At 41.9% G+C, this 20,762-nt stretch overlaps 1 protein-coding gene across 1 annotated transcript in view; it reads right to left on the bottom strand.

Moving 5' to 3' along the window:
• The window catches only part of vasna (vasorin a), a 31,131-nt gene extending 13,552 nt beyond the window's left edge, over positions 1 to 17,579 (bottom strand). Inside the window, exon 1 of the mRNA XM_072671665.1 lies at positions 17,342 to 17,579. The gene's annotated coding sequence lies outside the window, so the exon portion shown is untranslated. The remainder of the gene's footprint in view (positions 1 to 17,341) is intronic.
• Positions 17,580 to 20,762: the final 3,183 nt, after the last annotated feature.

The following is a 20,762-nucleotide window of genomic DNA, read 5'->3' as shown; positions in this document are numbered from 1 at the left end:
GTGTTTTTAGGTGGTTGCTATGGTATCTCACATGATTGGTGGTTGATAGGGTGTTTTTAGGTGGTTGCTATGGTATCTCACATGATTGGTGGTTGATAGGGTGTTTTTAGGTAGTTGCTATGGTCTCTCACATGATTGATGGTTGATAGGGTGTTTTTAGGTGGTTGCTATGGTATCTCACATGATTGGTGGTTGATAGGGTGTTGTTAGGTGGTTGCTTTGATATCTCATGTGGTTGATGGTGGATAGGGTGTTGTTAGGTGGTTGCTTTCATATCTCATGTGGTTGATTGGGGAAAGGGTGTTGTTAGGTGGTTGCTTTGCTATTTCACACGGTTGGTGGTTGATAGGGTGTTGTTAGGTGGTCGCTTTGCTATCTCACATGGTGGGTGTTTGATAGGGTGTTGTTAGGTGGTTGCTTTGGTATCTTATGTGGTTGATTGGGTGTTGTTTGGTGGTTGCTTTGCTATCTCACATGGTTGGTGGTTGATAGGTGTTGTTAGGTGGTTGCTTTGGTATTTTATGTGGTTGGTGGTTGATAGGGTGTTGTTGGGTGGTCGCTTTGGTATCTCACATGTTTGGTGTTTGATAGGGTGTTGTTAAGTGGTTGCTTTGCTATCTTGCGTGATTGGTGGTTGACGGGGGTTTTTAGGTGGCTGTTTTGGTATCTCGCGTAGTTGGTGGTCGTTTCTCACGTGGTTGATGCCATTTTTTAGCCACTTTTTAGCGACCTATTAACAATCGACATCCCACAGATGTACAAAGCTCTCACTTTGTCTGTGTCTGACTTTCCTGGTAATGACCAGCATTCCCCTAACTTCTGGAATGACTGGTTGACTAGTGCAGACCAACCGTGGCGCGATCCCAATTCCGGGAATAATCGGAAGTTGATAGGTGGCAAAAAACAGATGCAGAGGTAGAGGACTGAACTGTGTACCATGTCATGGAAGCAGTGAACCTTTGTTACACTTTGCAACACACACACACATACACACACACACACACACAGAAAAGCAAGGCATGGACAAAATCAATCAGTGCTACAGACTCTGACTCAGGGCTGGAAGAAAAACAGATCTGTTCCCTTTAGAGATCAACAACAGAGATAAAGAACCTGAGGAGACACACACACACACACACACCATTCCTTTTTAGTGTCCACAAACACTCCATTGTCCCGGAGAGATTTCCTTCATGTGTAACTACTCCAAACACACTGATACTGGAGGCTTGACTTGTCAACACCTCTCTCTTTCTTTTTTTTCTTTCTCCCCCCCCCCCCATACACACACACACACACACACACACAGACAACTGTGTGACAGGACACGTCCTCTCTTTTCGCCGCTGACTGAAGAGTCATTTCGCTTCATTGTTCTCCTGGTATTCACCTTAAGTCAAAGCTCTGATGTTTCAGCTTCCAGAAAGCCTGGAGGGTGTTTTGGACAACGCTAACACACACACACACACACACAAACACACACACACTCATACTCTCACATACTCTCGAAATTTCACATGGTTCTTTGAGCAATGCCTAAGATGAGCCTCTTTTGGTTCCACAATGAACCATGTTTCAAGTCAGAGTGTGTGTGTGTGTGTGTGTGTGTGTGTGTGAACCCTAAGGTCACTGCTAAACTCCTAAACAAACTTGTCAGCACAGGCTCCCACCAGACAGACAGACAGATCTCGTTTGGGTTGGGAATGCCACAGTGACACCGGACCCCCCCACACACACACATCCCCCCCGAGTGTGGATGCTGGAAAAGCTCCAGCAGTACCCAAGTAAACACTGAACACACACACACACTCCCGAACGAACGACCGGCACAGACAGCGTAAACAGCGCCTCGCATGACTCGCCTCATACACACTTCTGCTGATGTGTGGCCATATATGCCCTTAATACACTACGTGTCCAAAAGTTTGTGGACACACAGCATTTCTAGTCCCTGTAGAGAAGTACTGCCAATAGAATAATAGGACTTTCTGGAGCAGATGAACCTGATGAACCTACTGGCACCAGGCTGCCTAACGCCAGGCGTGGGCTACAGGGCTATAACCCCCCCCCCGAGTATTGAGCCGACATCCTGACCTCACTAACTCACACTAGCTCTTGTCGCTGAATGCAATCAGATCCTCACAGCAGTTCTCCTCCAAAGCCTTCTTCCCTGGACAGTAGAGATGCAATGAAGGAGCAGGTGTCCCAATACTTTTGGATCCTACAAATTGTTACTGTCACACAAACAGACAAACTTTACAGGGGAAGGAAAAACATTTCTTGGCTTTCAAAGGAAGTCAATGCAAAAAGATTTGACCCCAGGTCATTTTGGAGCATTTCTATTGGTCCGTGCATCATGAAATTTGGACACTGTGAAAAAAACCACCTGCCAGATTCACATTATGTGAAGAATTAAAAATGGATTTTTTAATAATAATAATAATAATAATAAAATAACACCCTTATACAAACTCACACAGCTGGCCAGGCGAGGACCTGAGGAGGTAATAAAGCAGAGGAAGAGGCGGGCGGTCGAGGTTTGTTCCAGCTTGCCCCGTTCTCCCTCCACTTAACACACACACACACACACACACACACACACACACACACACACACACTACTGTTCGCTCCACGCACACCTTAAGACGACCTTTGCTCAAGCAACGTTCGGTACACACACCTGACCTCTCCGTTTCTTTAAAGCGATACTTTTGAGTCCTCCCTTATTCGAAACATAGCCGATTAGCAAAGATACGCTTGCTTCTCGAGTATTTCATAAACGCTGACATTTCAATTTGACAAAATACATCAGATATTTCGATTAGAAGCTTCTGATCGAGCAACAGCAATATACAATACTTAAACCTCAGCTAACTGCTAAGGTTTACCTTTAACTTTATCATCACAGCTGTAGCGCAAACGTACCAAAAGATGTGTTAGCTAATCAGCTACATTTGCGTTAAAAGAGGTAATATAGGATTAAACATTTTACCTTTTTCCTCAACCATCACAAATATAATGCTAAATTCTAAATATCTAATGGTATTAGCACTAGTAAAAGACACTAATTTGAGAGATAAAAGTTTAAGCTACTTGTTAGCAACTATAGCATCACAGCTCCAGCGCAAAACTATCTCAGGCACCAAAAAAGTGTTAGGTAATCAACTACATCTGAGGTAAAAGACGGAAAATTGGGTAAATTCTGACCTTTTTTTTAGTCAACTGTCGCAAAGAAAATGTTAAATGATAAATATATACTGGTATTAGCACTAGCAATGGACTATAGAGGCTAACTAGAGAGATATACGCTTAAGTTACTTGTTAGCAAAGATAGCATCACAGCTCCAGCGCTAAACCAAACTCAGGCACCAATAAAAGCCTTAGCTAATCGACTACACCTGAGGTAAAAGACGGAAAATTGGGTACAATCTGACCTTTTTTTACTCAACTGTCGCAAATATAATGCTAAATTATAAATATATAATGGTATTAGCACTAGCAATAGATAATAGATGCTAACTGGAGCGATATAAGCTTAAGTTACTTGTTGGCAAAGATAGCATCACAGCTCCAGCGCTAAAACTACCTCAGACACCAAAAAGCCTTCAAGATCAACTGCATTTGAGGTAAAAGAGGGGAAATCTGGTAAAATATGACCCATTTTAGTCAACTTTTACAAAGATAATGCTAAATGACGAATATCTAATGGTATTAGCACTAGCATTAGATAGTTGATGCTAATCGGAGAGATACAGGCTTTCATTGCTTGTTAGCAAAACTACCTCAGGCACCAAAAAGCCTTAGCTAATCGACTACATCTGAGGTAAAAGACAGAAAATTGGGTGAAATGACCTTTTTTTAGTCAGCTGTCGCAAATATAATGCTAAATTATAAATATATAATGGTATTAGCACTAGCAATAGATAATAGATGCTAACTGGAGCGATATAAGCTTAAGTTACTTGTTAGCAAAGATAACATAACAGCTCCAGCGCTAAAACTACCTCAGGCACCAATAAAAGCCTTAGCTAATAAAATTGCTAATTGGAGAGATACAGGCTTCTGTTACTTGTTAGCATAGATAGCATAAAAAAAAAACTACCTCAGGCACCAAAAAAGCCTTCAAGATCAAATGCATTTGAGGTAAAAGAGGGGAAATCTGGTAAAATATGACCCATTTTAGTCAACTTTTACAAAGATAATGCTAAATGATGAATATCTAATAGTATTAGCACTAGCATTAGATAATAGACGCTAATTGGCGAGATAGGAGCTTAAGTTACTTGTTAGCAAAACTACCTCAGGCACCAAAAAGCCTTAGCTAATCGACTACATCTGAGGTAAGAGAGGGAAAATGGGGTAAGGTCAGCCGCTCGGAGCAGCGTTTTCGCGTTAGCGCTGTGGTCTTTGGCGTCGGCAGGTGTGTGCAGGTGTGTTTGCGGCAGGCGCGCGAGTGCGCTGCGAGCATGTGCGTGCGTGTGCTGCCAGTGATGCGAGGTGAAGAGTCTCGCTGCACTGTAAACATGCGATTGCCGATGACAGGAAGCCGGCCAAACAGGTCAAGCCAAAAATGTGGCTAGCCTGCCTATGAGCTCAACTGTTAAACGAAAAGCGCGAAAGAGAGAGAGCGCGCGAGAGAGAGCGAGGTGTAAAATGAGTACAGACATGCATAGATGAAATTCTACCGCATTTTCTCTTTCAAAATCAACGAAGCCCTATCGGCCTATCTATGCTCCGCCCACAAACGCATTCTTTCGTGGTAAGTGTTGCGAATGTAGACAGGTTTTACAGAGCCCTTGATCTCTTTCAGCTTAAATATAAACTGTAGGGCCCAAAGCGACAATTCCCGTACATAGAAAAATAAAGGATGTAGCATGTGGATGCTTACGTCCACAGCCAGTGGTTCAATATTGACCTGACCAGTGGGTGTGTCCCTATTGCGTACTAATTAGCTAATTTTTGAGTATACAGTACGTAGCAGTTAGTCCCCTAACAACGGCCGTCCCCAATATCGTCCATCTCCAAGTTTTGCGCATTTCCGCTCTTTTTCTTTGCCAATCGCTTGAATAAAATGAATTAAAATCCTAAGCTACTGCCTTGGAGAGGCATTTAAACTTTATTCTTGAGAAAGATCACATATGAAAACAATGAACTTTATAAAATACATAAACATCGCTAGCAGCGTTCTTATCTAGGGCGGAAATGCGAACTACGCGGAAGTGTCAGATGTTGGGGTCGGCAATTGTTAGGAGACTAACTGCTAGCATAGAGAAAGGTGTCAAAGTTGAGATACTCAAATATCTAATAGGTTGAGCACTAGCAATAGACAACTGATGCTAACTGGAGAGATACAAGCTTCCGTTACTTGTTAGCAAAGATAGCATCACAGCTTCAGCGCTAAAACTACCTCAGACACTAAAAAAGCCTTAGCTGATCGACTGCATCTGAGGTAAAAGAGGGAAAATCAGGTCAAAGCTGACCTTTATTACCCAACTATCGCAAATATGATGCTAAATTATAAATATCTAATAGTATTATCACCAGCAATAGACACTAATTAGAGATATAAGTTTAAGCTACTTGTTAGCAAACCGCTAAAACTACCTCAGACACTTAAAAGGTCTTAGCTGATCAAATACATCTGAGGTAAAAGAGGGAAAATCAAGTAAAATATGACCCTTTTTTTCCTCAACTATTGCAAATATGATGCTAAATTATAAATATCTAATAGTATTATAATTAGCAATAGACACTAATTAGAGATATGAGTTTAAGCTACTTGTTAGCAAAGCGCTAAAACTACCTCAGGCACCAAAAAGCCTTAGCTGATCGACTGTATCTGAGGTAAAAGAGGGAAAATCAGGTCAAATCTGACCTTTATTACCCAACTATCGCAAATATGATGCTAAATTATAAATATCTAATAGTATTACAATTAGCAATAGACACTAATTAGAGGTATGAGTTTAAGCTACTTGTTAGCAAAGCGCTAAAACGACCTCAGACACTAAAAAAGCCTTAGCTGATCGACTGCATCTGAGGTAAAAGAGGGAAAATCAAGTAAAATATGATCCTTTTTTCCCTCAACTATCGCAAATATGATGCTAAATTATAAATATCTAATAGTATTATAATTAGCAATAGACACTAATTAGAGATATAAGTTTAAGCTACTTGTTAGCAAAGATAGCATCACAGCTTCAGCGCTAAAACTACCTCAGACACTAAAATTGTTTTACTCAACTATCACAACTGTCCACAGCAGTGGATGTTTTCGGACACACACACACACACACACACACACACATGCACATTCTTCTGCGATACACACTGCATGAAAACACAGCCAAGTCAGTCAGTTCCACATCAGTGGGCCGTCGTCCTTACAGAGAACATAAACACACACACTGAGGGCTTCACGGGAACAAGCCAGGCCTCGAATCCTGTGTTTTCCTTTCCTTTCTGCTAATTGTTACTTATTTTTAATGACCTGTTAAACGACAGTAACTGTCAGTAACTGTGGTGTTTTTTTTGTGTGTGTTTTTTTAAGGACAGCAAGTAAACAAACCAGCACTTCCAGAGCCAGTTCACAAGTACAGAACGTCAACCATGTCGTGCTAGCTAGCTAACCGTGAAATGTGGTTCTACTGTATTGCTGTTTTTCTGCCATATTTCCCCGTCACAACAGGCACAAGCTTGGATTTTCTGCTCATTTTTACCTCACAACCAGCTAGCATCCCACCCCCCACACAAAAAAACCCACTCACTAGGCAAGCTCTAACCTTTAGCTGTAGGTTCGAGCTAGCTTAGCGACACCCAGACTTCTCTGAGGGGAAGGACGGTGTAGAACTGCGACGTAAAGCCACATGTTACAAATATGAAACTGTAGTTAGTAGCTAAAGCTAATGGAAAAGTAACTGTGGGCAAACTGGACCATATTCTGTCCTCACTAGTGTAAGCTGAGCGTTTGGCTAAGCTAACAGGCTCCAGAGGCAATCAAGGGACAGACTCCGAATTTGAATCTTTACTGAAAGAGTCGAACTCTGTGACTCTTTCAACAAACCTCAGTGTTGTTGGCTTGGAATGCCAGAAAGTCTTATCACGGCCTCACTTTAGCAGATGTGCTGTGGTGTTTTCTCCCAGATGCTGAATAACGCTCGGTCATTGTTTAGTCTAACCCCGAGTGAAGTTGTCTGTCCTTCGTCTGTACCCAAGAAAAAAAATACAACCTACAAAAACAGCAGAGATTACACTATGTGTGCAAATGTTTGTGGACACCATTTCTAATGAATGTATAGGACTCTCTGGAGCAGATAAACCTGATAAACCTACTGGCACCATGCCTAATGCCAAGCCCTGTGGAACTGTGTCCTCTGGTCTAATGGTGGTGCTCTTTCCAATACATTTGGGATGAGGTGGGGCGGCGGGGTTCCAAAATCTAGTAGAAAGCCTTCTCTTCCCTGGACCGTTGAGACAGTTGCACCAACAAGATTCTTTTTTTTACACCCTTGATTTCAAAAGAAACAACGAATAAGCAGGTGTCCCAATACTTTTGTCAAAATAGTGTATGTGAGCTGGTACTTGAACAGTTAGTCGGTTCTCATAGTTAACTGGCTCTGAATGAAGGAGAAATCAGCAGTCACTCTGACAAGATACTAAATGCTAGAACCCTTGGTTGTTGGAAAGTCTCTGAAACAACAAGCCTTAAAGCCTTGTGGGGAACTCCAGATCAGAAGTGGTGGGTATCTACCAACGGTGATCTGAGGTGGGACAAACAAAGAACCAGCATCATGTTTTTGGTCTCCCTAAGCTTACAAATGCACAAGAGCGACAAAGGCTATCCCATCTGGATCAAACCGACTGAAGGGCTAACCAGTCAACGTACCCATGCCGACCCCTGTCCACTACTGAAAGCGGCTACAGTGGATAAGCAAGTTTCAGATCCGGACTGGGTCTTGGAAGCGAAGGAAGGTGGCATGGTCCGATGGAGATGCGTGACGTGTACCTAAACATCGTTGCGGACCAGCTAATGGGAGTGGCTTCTTTCAGTAACCACAAGAATGGTTGTGAGGAACATCTGAGGAGTTCAAGGTGTTGCCCTGACCTTTCAAATTCCTCAGGTCTTAATCCGATCGAGCATCTGTGGGATGTGCTCGAACCACCCGAAGTCCAATCCATGGAGGCCGCACCTAGCAATTTACGGGACTTAACAGATCTGCTGTAACGTCTTGTGGCCAGATACTACAGGACACCTTTAGGAGGTATCGTGGACTCCAGGCATCAGCAGGTTGGAGCCGAGCAATATGGCGACATCAGCAGGTTACTTGCCCATAATCGTCCTCTTGCCCAAGCTTAGAAGCTCCCATTGATGTAGCTACATTAGCTACATGGGTACATGTAAACATTTAGGCCCCCTAAAGTTGTGAGGGTGTCAGGAAGTGAAAGGCCTTTAAGTAGTCCAGGCTGCGGATTTGCAGATTTGTGTGTATGAGTGTGTGTGTGTGTATTAGTGTGTGTGTGTATGTAGCTGCTCTTGGCTCTGTTCCTTTCCTTAGTTCTGGCAGTGTGTACACAGAGCCAGCAGGGCAAATGCCTATGGGATGTTATTACAAGTGCATGCTAAGACTGGAGACAAACACACACACACACACACACACACACACACACAGGCCTCTAATGAGCCTGTGATATATGGGCAGAGAGATAAAGTGGAGAGGTGCAGGAAATGTCTTCATAATGAGATATGGCTCATTAGATGTGGCCCAGTGTGGTGCATGCTGCAGACCAAAAGGTCAGCAGTTGAAATCCCGATCACCGACCACCTCGCCAAGTCACGTCTGGAGTCTGAAAATTGCTTCTTCCAACGTTTTGCATCGGAGCTACGAGGCTAATGCAGCTAACAAGCACTGGGAGCTCATGTACACCACTCAACATCATGCGAACCCAATGGCTACATCAGTTCATCAGTTAATTCGGGGGCTGAATTTGGGGTTTGGTGTGTAAGCCATGACTACAACTACTTATTTACTGTCCAACTCCACCAGTGAACCTACAGGCGTCTACCAGGTTTTATATGGAATGGTGTTGATGGTTTTCTTTACATCTCCTTTACATTCTCTCTCCTTTAAATCTCTTTACATTTAAGATGACTGAAATGGTCCTGCTGACCCTCTTTGACCTATAAACATGGCCCACACTACCGATATACTGCCGATATGTTGAGCGGTGTGGAGCAAATGTGATGTGATGGAGCAAACTAAAGTAATATTCAAAAGTCAGCTCAGTCTAATGAGGTTAGGTCAGTGTGAAAGTCACATAGACCACTATTTACAGCACTGCCAAATGGGTCAGCCCTTTCACCTCACTGTATACACAATCTGAAATGACCCGTGTTACCATGTTACGGCCTGTACTTGAAGACAACACCACTGTTTACACTGTCTGTGTATATTTATTTTAGGAGCCACATGACGTCGCCATAATGGGTTTTACACTGAAGGCCATCAAGAAAAAAAAAAAAAAAAAAAAAAAAGCAAATTTCTGGTTGTGTATCCATTACACACGTTACAAATTTACAAATTTACCAAATTAGCAAATTTACACAACATCTGACATGGTTGGTGTCTGACGTTTGCTTCGTTAGTCTAGCACTGGAGGCAGTCTAGCAGGCTAAAGTATAGCATTGGCATATTTATCATTTAGCATTCTGCTCAAATTCTGCAGGCCTAAACCATCACACACTTGCTTCCAATCAAGTCAAGCTGTTCTGTAATCTCTAACAAACTTGCTTCTGTGATTGATAGATTTGAAAACAAGATCTTGGCAAAAGGCAGGAGCACTGGCCCATCTTCTCGAGAAGCAGCGTCAGAAGATTTCAAAGGAACATCTAAACAATGCCAAGATGCATTCTGGAAACACATCCTGTGGACTGATGGAGGTAAAACTGTTTTTTTGTTTTTTGCAGAAAAGAATAAATGGTGCAGAATTTCATGAAAAGAGCACCTTGCCAACTGTTACGCACGGGGTGGATCAGTCATACTTTGGGCTTGTGTGGCAGCCAGTGGCACACTTTAGACTTGGTGTCTAAAGTATGCTTTGTAGTTAGGAGGCTAAAGTAGCTAACAAGAAATGAAGGCTTATACCCCAGCAAAATTAGCACTGTGCTAACTGCAGGCCTAAACCATCACATAGAAGGCCTTTCCAACTGTTAGAAACAGTGGTTTGTGCTGCAGCCAGTGTCACAGGGCACATTTTACAAACATCTCACCACCTGTTAAAACAAAAAAAAAAAAAAAAAGAAAAAAAAGCTGAAGAGGACATAAAGATCAGCTTCTCCTGCAGGATAATGATCCTAAACATCCACACCTTAATGGGGCAGCCGTGGTCTAAAGGTTGGAGACGCAGGCTTGGGACAGGAAAGTCAGTAGCAGTAGATCCTGAGGCCCAGTTTTACACAGAACAGTCTACAGTGGTTTGTTGACTTTGGTAATTGCTGGCATTCACCATGTAAGACATCCAGCAGTGTCCTCTCACGTGTGCAGTTGTATGACTCACTGGAATAAAATCACTTATGTGAAGCATGAGTTACCTTGCCAAAATGGAAAAGCTATTTCCTGTGTAGTGGTGTGACATGCTTGGGCAATGTGGTACATTTTCATTTGAAAAACAGAGTGTACTGTTCTAATCCTGTGACTGATACTAAACCGACTCGTCGAAGGTTAAGTAAACAATGCGCGCCACTCTGCGCTATATTACTTTCAGTGATACAGCCTGCACAGATCGGTCCTGAAAAACAAGGGCCTTCCACAAGACCTCTGAAGGTGTCCTGTGGTATCTGGCACCTAGACGTTAGCAGCAGATCCTTTAAGTCCTGTAAGATATTAGGTGGGGCCTCTACGGATCACATAAGCAAGCCTTGGGCACCAGCCAGGGCAAGTAACTTCTACCTAACACAAGTAGAGCAGTTAACATCTAGCTAACATCAGCCTAATGTAAGTAGAATAGTTATACCATATAGCAAACAAACTAGTAGAGTAGTTAACATCTACCCAACATCAAGAAGAGCAGTTAACATTTAGCTAAAATTGAGTAGATCAGTTAACATCTACCCAACAAAAGTAGAGCAGTTAACATCTACCTAACATCAGCAAGAGCAGTTAACATCTGCCTAACCTAACCTAAACAGAGCAGTTAACATCTACCCAACATCAAGTATAGTCGTTACAATCTAGCTAAAATCAAGTAAAGCAGTTAACATCTACCCAACATCAGCCAGAACAGTTAACATCTACCCAACATCAGCCAGAACATTTAACATCTAACCAACATCAACAAGAGCGGTTAACATCTACCCAACACCGTGAAGATCAGTCAACATCTAGCTAAAATCGAGTACAGCAGTTTACATCTAGCTAACATCAGCAGGAGCGGGTAACATCTACCCAACATTGTGAAGATCAGTTAACATCTAGCTTAAATCGAACAGAGCAATTAAGATTAGGAAAAATCGAGCAGAGCAATTAACATCTAGTTAACACCAGCCAGAGCAGTTAACATCTACCCAACATCATTTAAAGTAGTTAACATCTAGCCAGACACTACACCAGACATTTAGCTAACTTCAGCTTGCACAGTTAACATCTACTCAACATCAGTCAGAGCAGTTAACATCTACCCAACATCAACCAGAGCGGTTAACATCTACCCAACATCAAGTAGAGTAGTTAACATCAAGCCAGACACAACACCAGACATCTAGCGAACTTCATATTGCACAATTAACATCTACCCAACATCAGCCAGAGCGGTTAACATCTACCCAACATCAGCCAGAGCGGTTAACATCTACCCAACGTCAGCCAGAGCGGTTAACATCTACCCAACATCAGCCAGAGCGGTTAACATCTACCCAACATCAACCAGAGTCTTTAACATTTAGCAAACTTCAGCTTGCACGGTTAACATCTACCTAACATCAGCTGGTCAGCCTACAGATCCTGCTGCTGTCCGGGTCACTGCGGCTGACACTTGGCTGACTCCTGGAGGGTTAATGAAACTGCTCTCATTACCATCTCCAGCAGAGCACCCACCCTTCGGTACACACTGTTCCACCTATTCAGTGTTTTTTCACCTCCATCATCCAGTTATTAACTCTGTGGCGGGTAAAGCTTCCACTCTGAAGCTCCCACTATTTAGTTGTCACGGTGGCCTGACCCAAGCACTTATTAGCTGACCCCTGGGATTAGTCCAAACGGAGACTTTTTTTTTTGGGGGGGGGGGGGGGGGGGGGGTGCTTTAAGACCTTCACCTCTGAGTGCCCACTCCAGCAGCTCGAAGGCCCTTAATTAAATTGCTGAGACACCGAGGCAGGAATGTTTGCTTTTTTCTCCTCGTCTGCTCTCCTCCCACATCCCTCCATCCCTATCTTTGCTTTTCTCATACGCTCATCCCTCGTCCGAGTTTGCCCGGCACCCTGGCAGCCGGCCAACGTCCCACTGACTCCGCTGGCCTTCCAGTCGCCCCTGAGACCGCCTGCAGCCTTCTGACGGAGTTTGTATATCAGCCCGTGTGAAGAGGTGGGCGATATGATGATGGTGGTATTAGTGTTGGGACGATATCGATCATTCAAAATTGCTGATACTTCTTTTTTTTTCCAGAAAAGCTCAATCGTCCATCCTTTCACCCGTATTCGAAGAGTCATACAGAGTAGAGATGAATATTAATTATAATTATTTTACAGAGACTCAAGGAAGTGAGAATTAATGAACAGGTGAACCGTGGGACAGGAAAAACGCAGCCAAAAGAAGACGAGGGGCTGTTGGCTAGTTTGTAGGTACTATTACCGGTTATAAGATGCTAACTTGCTAATCAGCTCAAGCAGTTAACATCTCACTAACAAGCTAGAGTTGGTAACATCTAGCTAACATCAGCAATTAATCTAATTACCACGCTTAAAGTAGTTAACGTCTATCTAACGGCAGCTAGAGTAGTTAATTGCAAAATAACGTCAGATTGCAAATGTATTATTTAGCTAACATCTACAAAAGTAGTTATCATCTAGCAAACATCAACTAAATCAGTTTTTAAAATAACATTATAACTTATAACTTATAAATTATCTAACATCAGCTTTGTGTACTTAACATCTAACTAATATTAGCTAGAGTAGTTAACATCTAGCTAACAATTCAAATTCTACCTAACATCAGCTAGAGAAATTAACATCTAACTAATTTCAGCTAATTGTTACCATCTAACTAACAAGCTACAGTTGTTAATGTCTAGCTAACATCAAGTAGAGTAGTAAACATCTAGCTAACATCAGCTAAAGTAGTTCACTTGCAAATAACCTGCAATAAACTAACATCAGCTTTGTGCACTTAACATCTAACTAATATTAGCTACAGTAGTTAACATCTAGCCAAGAATTAACATTTAACTAACATCACCTAGAGTAGTTAATTTCAAAATACCATCAGATTGCAAATGTATCATTTAGCTAATATCTAAATCAGTTAACAGATAAGATTTAGTAGATTAAGTAGTTACGTAGTAACGTCTAACTATTATGAGCTAGTAGTTGACATTTAACTAACATCAGCTAGAGCAGTTAACATCAAACTAACATCATTCAGCTCTATATCATACATCAATTACATCATTTGAACATATACTAAAGTAAATAACAGCGAACTCACATCGAGTAGAGTAGTTAACATCTAGCTTACATCAGCTAGAGCAGGTAACATCTAGCTAATGTCACCAGACTGATTACTATCAATGTAACATCTGTTTACACAGTTAGCATTTAGCTAACATCAACCAAAGAAGGTAACATCTGACCACCATCAAGTAGAGTTGTTAACATCTAACTAACATCAGCTAGCACAGATAACATCTAGCTAATGTCAACCAGATTAATTACTATCCCTATCAATACAACATCAGTTTGCACAGTTAGCATTTAGCTAACATCAACCAAAGTAGGCAACATCTGACCACCATCAAGTAGAATTGTTAACATCTAGCGAATGTCAAATAAAGTACTTAACATCTAGCTAACATCAGCTTTTCAAAAACAGAGATGTGATAAATCCCCAGACTTTAGTAAGGCTGTAGCATTTAGGGCCGCCGTGATACCCGAACTTTGATGATGATACCGATAGTTTAGCATCACATCATTCAACACGGAACGATACACCAATAATTAGACCCTTTAAGGCCTAGTCTTGGACTAAATTGCAGTTTCAGTCGTGGATCCTGGAGAAATACTGGAACTTGTTTTAGTCTACGCACAAAACAAAACAATAAAACTCGACAAACTAGAGACTCGAACCTTTTTAATCGTGTCCGGTTGACACCCACTAATGGCCAAAAACGCCAATTTCCAAAGAACTTCACAAAAACAAACCTGTCCTCGGATTTCCTTGAAAAAAAGAAGACCGAAGAAACAGCATAATGGACTTAAAGAGCGGAATAACGGCCTATAATCTTCTTTACGCCCCGTGTAACTAAACAGATTAGCACCAGGGCAGCATGTGGACCTTCTCTAGCGGCGGCGGAACAGTTTTAAAGAGCTGCTGTGTGGGCCTGAGTCATTCCCAAACCCATACCCTACCTAAAGTGCTCTGCTACTGAAGGTGGTAATTGTTATCAGCTTCTACTGCATATCATGGGATCTTCTCCCCTCCCTCTTCGCCTCAAATCCAGCGTTGAGCGTTAGATCTCCAAAAACCCTTCAGCCAAGAAGATAAGGTGGATTTTGGCAACAGGCCTCACGGTGGTAGTTTGTGATGCTGGCCGAAACGGCTGATCCAATTTCACTACAATTTTGGCGACTTTGGCATCAGTTTTCTTACTTTCGTCAACCTAGTTTAAGACCTCCAATGGTGGTCTCCAAATACCACACATTCAGTCTGATGTTCAGTAACTAGATGAATAGATTTTAGTAATCTCAGAAACGAACTTTTTTGAGTTTTGTTTGATAAACAATGAGTAAATTGTGTAATTGAGACTTTGCCATCCTTCTTTTTCAAGTCAAATCAAAACCCAGCGGTGCTACGATAGCACCATAATCTGGGTTTGGCCTGCTGTTCACTTAATATCGGTGTTTCAATGAACTGAAGGTTCACATTCTGTGTTGAAATTTTTCATTTGACCTTGTAAATCTAACTTATCCATTTTTTCTCAACTCTCCTGGTTGGTGTTTACTTATTATTAAACTCCATAATAAATAAATATAAATTTGAAGTTAGATCTTGACAATGAAGCAACAAGGTCCAATGGTTTGAGATACCACAATACACCTGGTTTGAGGTTGTGTTCACTAACTATTGTACTGTTAATAAACTTAAATTAACTTAAATTTAAAAAATGCAGACTTTATTAAACAAGAATTTCTTTTAATTTTGATTGTTCTTCAATGTAACTTATTATTTATACTCACTTAGACCTCCAGTGGTGTTAAGATATCATCATATCCAGGGTTTGGGTTGGCGAACTCAAGGACTGAAGGGTACATTTTTGTAGTTAAACAAGAATTTATTTTTGTGACTGCAAGTCTGACACCATCACAACCTACAGATTTCATCAAATATTGAAATAATGACTTTTTGTCAAAGTAAATTAATTAGAAAACTAAAATTTGACTGATTTAATTTCAACAAAAACAATTAGGATTTAGATTGTGTTAGTGTAGCTGGTTTTGTTTTTTCCAAACAATTTGCAAATAATGTTGAGATACCATCATACTCCTGGATTGGGTTGCTGTTTACTTACTTTTTTGGATTTATGTTTTTAATGTTTATTTATGACTTGAAAACTGGAATTAAATGATTTGAAATTTTGTTGGTCAGTTTAAACCGTCTGTGATGGTCAGATCTAGGTCTGGAATGACATTTACTTGTTATGGAAGTTTAACTGAACTCGAAAAACCGAAATATTGGAGAATTTTATTTAGTTTTAAATTTCAAAAATAAAGATTTTAATTTTTTTATTAGCTTTGACTTGGCCTTTGTTTACTCTTAGTTACTAATTGAGTTTCAATAAACTGAAGGCTGGTTCCAATAAACAATTTGTTTGCTTTAGACTTTATTGCCAAATTAGCCATGTTCAGAGTTTTTCATGGGGGCACAAAAAATGAGTTTTGGGTCCCCAAAGTTGAAAGTTGACTTTGAAAGTAATTTCAGTGTTAAAAACAATACAACAGTTTTGAGTTTCTTCTCAAGTCTCTGGGTTGGCATTCATTTACTGTTGGATTTGCAATGAACTGTAGCCGTATTTTATTGATTGCTTGATTGATTGATTGATTTTTCAATACAACTAATAAATATGTTATTTTAATTTAATAACTGTAGCTCTATTTTTTTGATTGTTTTTTCAACAAATAAACAAATACAACTAATAACTCTAGCTCTATTTTTTTGATTGATTGTTTTTTCAACAAATAAACAAATACAACTAATAACTCTAGCCATATTTTATTTTATTTCAATAACTGCAGCTGTACTTTATTGATTGATTGATTGACTTTTCAACAAATAAACAAATACGTCTAATAACTGTAGCCGTATTTTATTGATTTATTGATTTTTCAACAAATAAACAAATACAACTAATACCTGTAGCCGTATTTTACTGACTGATTGATTGATTGACTTCTCAACAAATAAACAAATAACTGTAGCCATATTTTATTTGAATAACTATAGTCATATTTTTTTGATTGATTGATTAATTTTTTTTAACAAATAAACAAATACAACTAATTGTTTTCATTTAGACTTGTCATCCCATCATAGCATTTTCTATTTTTTTCAGTCAGTTCGGATCTTCAGTGGTGTTCAGGTACCACCATAACCTGAGTATTAACTCACTACTGAAGTTCCACCAAGCTCGAAAGAAAAAGTAGGTAGGTGGTATCTAACCCCCAACGGAGTTCAGATCCCACCACGATCTGGGATTTTAAATGAGGTCAGACCACAAAACAGGTAAAACAGTCCATTTAGACTCTGGAACCATGACTTTCCCTATTCCCTCAAGTCACCCTCAGATTCTCCAGCAGTGCTCAGTGTTGGGGGAGATCAGAACTGGAAGGCAACCAGGTTATTGAGCTTAGTTTGACAGTTTGAAACAATGGCAAGCTCCCAGATGTCAATGATGAAAGCTGATGAAGCACCAATGGAGTCTATTTTACTGCAAAGTGCAGCCAGTGGTGTCTAGCCAGTCCACCTCCAGGGTACTACACTGCTCACTAGGGTTTCTCCAGCAGCTTCTCCTTCATGCAAATCTACTAAAACCTTCCAGGAATAATAAAAAAAACGTGTGTCCAGCGATGACTTACCTAGACCAGAGACACAGAGACACTGCCTTTGCCTTCTGCTTTCTGGAGACTCTGGAGAGAAGGTCTCAAAGTTCAGAGCTGCTCTCCTGCAGTCGCCATTCCTTCAGCATTAGGACATCAGCTGTCCAGGAGAAGACAAGAACAACAACAACAACGAAAGGAAAGAAACCAGTAACGAGAGTAAAGCTGTCCAGCGAGGGGTGTCCGCAGCCCACTCGTGTCCAGGAGGGCTAGTCCTCCGCTGTGTGGTGTTTTCTGAATGGCTGGAGTTGGAGTCGGGCTCTGGAGTAGCGCTGAAGTCTGGAGGAGGAGCAAACGTGGCCGAGCGCTGAGCCAAACGAATCACTTTACCGAGTCGACTCCTTCGAGTCATCCGCGCGAATCGAACAGCGGGTGTTTTGATTCTTTTCCAAACGAGTGGAGCAAAATGACCTCTGCGTCAGTTTGGTGATGCTGGTCACGAAGGTCAACAAGTTTGGTGATGATGGTCATGCTGGTCGACCAGCTCGGTCTTGATGGTCACGATGGTCAACCAATTTGGTGATGACGGTGATGATGGTCAACCAGTTTGGTGATAATGGTGATGATGGTCAACCAGTTTGGTGATGATGGTCAACAAGTTTGGTGATAATGGTGATGATGGTCAACCAGTTTGGTGATAATGGTGATGATGGTCAACAAGTTTGGTGATGATGGTCATGCTGGTCGACCAGCTCGGTCTTGATGGTCACGATGGTCAACCAATTTGGTGATGATGGTGATGATGGTCAACCAGTTTGGTGATGATGGTCATGCTGGTCGACCAGCTTGGTCATGCCAGTCACAATGGTCAACCAGTTTGGTGATGATGGTCGTGCTGGTCACGATGGTCAACGAGTTTGGTGATGATGGTCATGCTGGTCGACCATCTCGGTCTTGCTGGTCACAATGGTCAACCAGTTTAATCACGATGGTCGTGCTGGTCACGATGGTTAACCAGTTTGGTGATGCTTGTCACGATGGTCAACCAGTTTGGTGATGATGGTCATGCTGGTCACGATGGTCAACCAGTTTGGTGATGATGGTCATGCTGGTCGACCAGCTTGGTCTTGCTGGTCATGATGGTCAACCAGTTTAGTCATGATGGTCTTGCTGGTCACAATGGTCAACCAGTTTGGTGACGATGGTCATGCTGGTCGACCACCTCGGTCTTGCTGGTCACAATGGTCAACCAGTTTGGTCACGATGGTCGTACTGGTCATGGTTGTCAACCAGTTTGGTGATGATGGTCATGATGGTCGGCCAGTTTGGTGATGATGGTCATGCTGGTCGACCAGCTCGGTCTTGCTGGTCACAATGATCAACCAGTTTGGTTATGCTGGTCACGATGGTCAACCAGTTTGGTCAAGCTTGGTCAAACTGGTGGTCTAGCTTGGTTAAGTTGATCGTGCTGGTAGACCAGCTAAACCAAGATCTCAACAAACCAAACCAAACCAAACTAACATAAATGAAAACATACCCTATGCTGGTCAAGAGCTAAACTGGTCAACCAGCTTGACCAGCCTGAGCTGGCCATTCCATTGTCCTTCCTTGGAGCAAATTTGGTAGGTACTGACCACTGCGTACCAGGAACATCCCACAAGACCTGCCTGATGTTTTAAAGACGTTCTGACCCAGTCGTTGTCTAGAACATCACAGTGTCTCAGATTCTTACGCTTGACCATTTGTCCTGCTTCCAACACCTCCATCACCTCCACCAAGCCCTGACTGTTCACTCGCTGCCCAACATGTAGATCGCTGCCTACTAGATATACCTAAGAGCCCTCCTAGCTAGAATGTCCATGTGGGGGCTTGTATGGGTAGCCCAACTGGAAACCAGAAAGCTTTGTTCTCGGGTTCCATATTGACCATTGACCCCACATATGGATGCCCACCAGGGTCAGTGATCGGCCCCACCTGGGTTGTACCCTGCATCCAGAGCCTAGATGGGTCCGATGTGAGTATAGCATGGGCTGTAACAATGGGGCTCATTTGGGAAGCCCAACTGGGTTCCAGTAACAACACATGTACAAACCCACTCGTAGCCCATGCCCACTTGGAACCCACCTGGAACCCACCTGGAACCCACCTGAGGCCCAAATGAGATATGCAGGCTGGCTGGCTTTCTTTGTATTACTGTGTTTTTCCTCCTTCAGGCCCTCAGGTCAGAAGGTTAAGGAGGTCAGAAGATCAGAAGATCCGCTGAAATGCCTCTTGTGGAGCCTGAAGATAAAAAACTGGTCTGATTCGTTCATTCATGCGAATCAATTCAACGATTCACTTTCAAGAGTCGCTCAAAGATTCGGATTTATTCACAAATCCTCCACATCAGGTGTGTTTGAGAGTGTGTGAGAGAGAGCGGCAGCATGTATTTCGGACCGTATTTGAATCTCCTCTCTGTTGAATCTGCTCTGTCCATCTTCACGTGTGGATCCAAACACCCGCCCCCCACCACCCCCCACCCCCCGAGCTCGTGTCTGTATTTTCGTAATAGCAGCTGGGTCTATTTTTATTAGGTGTCTTGGGAAAGCGCTATACTTCCGGCCGTCACCCAAAGCGGCATGCGAGGCCCTATTTGAGTCTGCGAATGCCAAGGAGGCACCGAGGAACAGAAACCCGATCCCACTTCCTCCCTCCCTGACTCCTCTTCCTCATGCATAACCTGTCCCTTGCTCTACTGTCCTGTAATCTAGTAGTTCAGGGGGCTCTGGGGTCAGGGATGGAGGGAGGCCAGCGCCGGTGATAGCTCTTCCAACTGTGGGCTTTTCGTTTACACTGGGAACACGTAGCACTAGCGCCTTTTTTGGATCCTTAAAAGTTGTGGAAAATGTTCTAAACATCTAGAACGTGATGGTGAACCGGGGACTGCTAGAACTAGGCCTTGAGTTTAGGTCTCAATTATCAAAACTGTCAAAAAACAAACAAATAAAAAACACATCTGTAAGATAATGCTAATTTCTGCTAGCCCTACTATGGAATTCTAGTAGTTTGCTAGCGCAAAGCTAACGACGACTCACTTGAACATTATTTGGACAGTCAGTATGTATCTAGAACGTCCAGATACCACATTATGTTAGTGGTTAATCTGACACGGCCTTCAGCTCTGCTTGTGAAGCCCCAGCCAATGGGAGAGAGCTTGTTTATTTAGCTGTATCTACCCAGATACCACTGAGAAAACAGTCCTGATTGGATCATTTTCAGTGTAGCTTATATGTAGTAATGCATTTATAATAATGAAATCAAAGTTTAAATACAAAAGGTTAAGAATAAAAAAAATAAATTAGGCTCAGATCCATATTTTAATATTAAGAATTTTAAGCTAAATTTTATAAGAAGTCGGTTTCTTATTATACATTAAAAAGTACGTATCTGTTAACTGGGTTTAAATTGGTCCACTGTATGT

This window comes from Salminus brasiliensis, chromosome 25 (genome assembly GCF_030463535.1).
Source record: "Salminus brasiliensis chromosome 25, fSalBra1.hap2, whole genome shotgun sequence".
Lineage (NCBI taxonomy): Eukaryota > Metazoa > Chordata > Actinopteri > Characiformes > Bryconidae > Salminus > Salminus brasiliensis.
This window is presented reverse-complemented; position numbering and strand designations above follow the sequence as displayed.